Source organism: Salvia miltiorrhiza, chromosome 3, assembly GCF_028751815.1.
Source record: "Salvia miltiorrhiza cultivar Shanhuang (shh) chromosome 3, IMPLAD_Smil_shh, whole genome shotgun sequence".
Lineage (NCBI taxonomy): Eukaryota > Viridiplantae > Streptophyta > Magnoliopsida > Lamiales > Lamiaceae > Salvia > Salvia miltiorrhiza.
In genome coordinates this window covers 56,623,697-56,626,490 of record NC_080389.1, presented here as the reverse complement: position 1 = coordinate 56,626,490, position 2,794 = coordinate 56,623,697, and positions in this window count along the sequence as shown.

Below are 2,794 nucleotides of genomic sequence, written 5' to 3'. Positions count from 1 at the left end.
ACCTGGAGTTGACCATATTAGTAACACATAATATCAAACACTACATAAATTCATATTAATTTAACTTATCCTGCTTTTAAACCCATATCAAACAGGCCCTTGGTTTTCTTTTTCAGATGTGCTATTTAATTCTTTGTATACTTTTACTCATTTACTATTATATCTTTATTTAATTATTTAATTGTCTCCAACTTCTATTCATCATTAAATAATAAATATGAACATATTTAAAATTTTACCTATATAGAGGAGACAAAGGGAGCACTATAATAGCAATACACAATAAACACATCACCTTAATCCTAGAACCTATGTGACATTTTCTCATATGTTTATTCTTAGATTTCTAATTTTCATGATTCATGCTTTCATCAATTCTCTAAATTTCAGTTACTTAATTTCTCATTCAATGATTAGTTAATGAAATAGAATCAATTAATTAATAATATATTAGAAAACATAAATATAAAATAATTCAAATATATTCAAATACATATGTCAATACTTATTTACAAAAAGTCTAAATATTTCTCTAAAAATGTGCTAAAATGAGAAATAAAATGACATTGCTAATAAATTTGACTAATAATACAAATTTTGACATGGATTGAACTCCATATCTACACAACACTTGACAAATACGACCTTAATCGATCATCGTGCCTATTTTATTATGAACGATGTCTACAAATAACTGTGAATATTTATATAATTTTTCTATTAAAATATATGAGTAATATATGAGTGATCCGCGTTGTTAAACGACCGGAATAATGGTATATCAAACGGGGTGTGTCTTGTCAGTGTGGGTTATTTCCATAGTTAGGTGTTACAGATAAGATTTTCACACCAGTCTCTCTCCAAATTAACTTCTATATATGTATTCAAATTTAGTGCTTAACAAATTTTTTGTTCGTGATGTATTGCTTATTTCGGGCTGATCTGTATATGGATCGGATCGGATCGAATCATAATTATTACTTGCCAAATTATATCGACTACTTTTTATTTGGGCTAATGTCGGTCGGTTATAATTAATCGTACGTTAACTTCTTGAGTGTGTAATTACTTCTCACATCTTGGAAATGACTTATTGATGGAGTGATATTCTTTATATCAAACGGATCAAATTTCAATCTTATCAACATTTATATAGATTGAGCTTCTCATATCTGGTATTTCAAACATAATTAACTTCGTCTGTGTAATTTGTAGATTAATTTCGTAAAAGCCAAAGTTAATTTGCCCAGAACGCACTGAAATTAGTGGCAACCCAAAAAAAAAAAATACTTTAATGTACTAATTATTTTCTTTAATAACATTATTTGTCACTTTTAAATTGTTATACGAAAACAGGTAAAAATCGCCACCTCTTCATTTCTCACTCACCTAAGGAATACTTCATACCCCCAAATATATGAACCGCTTTGGTTTATATGTAGATTAGAGGAGTAGTTTGGAAAACTAAATTTTTATTATGTTATCCTTATTGTATAAAATTTAAGACTTCAAATATATAATATATCCTATGACTAGAATACGAAGGACATAGATAACAAAATGCAGCTTAGTTCGTAAGACTCTTCCCCACCAATCAATAGGTCGGAGATTCAAGTCATCAATGAGAAAATATGAAACCATTATTGCTCATTTTTAATGAAAAAAGAGGAATACAATGGAGATAACGGTAAATGACTATAAAAACTATTATATACCACATATAATAATTAACACGAGCATACAATCTTTTTACTTTTGACATCAATAACATAATCATATAATTGAAATACTCTTAATAGAATTTTGGTTTGAGAACTAGGTATAAATTAATAGATACACGAACTAACTATAAATTAATAGTATCCTCAGTATATTTTTTTTTGAGCGAACTCACTATTTTTTTTTTTTTTGAAATGGGATAAATAGGGTTACAGGTAAATAAGTTACTCCCTCCGTCTCACAAAAATATGAATAATTGGAAGTGATGCGAGTCTTAAGAAAATGTTAATTAAGAGTGTTATTGTGAGTCACACTTATAAAAATATTACGAAAGTAATGAGTTTATTGAAGAAAAATAGTGGTGGCCATGATGAGTTTTTTTTCGAATAAGTATAGAAGGAGAGATAAAAAAAAAAAGAAAATAATGTGTAAAATTGGAAATATTCATATTATTGTGGAAGGGAGAGAGTATTATTACTGATAGATGTGTCAAAAATGGTTTAATCCAGACAAACAGCTCACTTGAATATGGATTGGAGTAGGGGTGTAATCGAACCGAGCCGAACCGAATAGTAATGTGCTCAAGTTTTGCTTGTTAAGTATCGAATCGAATCTCGAACTTTACTTATCGAATACTTTGAGGCTCACGAGCCTAATCGAGCCTATACGAACTTTCTAAATTTATATTTATATTTAAAATATTGATTATTTTATTTTAAAAATAAACTATTTTATTTAAAATAATAAATATATTAATTATTTTCTTATAACAAATAAAATTAATTAGAGATTTAATACAATTATTATTAATTTTAGTGGATAAATATAAGTTATGTCTACTAATAATTTATATTTTTCAAGCTGAATCACTTGACGAACATGTTCACGAGCTAACGAGCCGAATACTACTAAGCTCAAGTTTGGTTTGTTTATTTTACGAGCTTCTCTAAACAAACTTAAACGAGCTTTTTTCGAGCCGAGTTTCGAATAGTTCGCGAGCGGCTTGGTTTGTTTACAACCCGAGTGGCTCAAGTTTTTAATGGTTAGGAAAATTTCTCGAGACCCGATTTCGTAG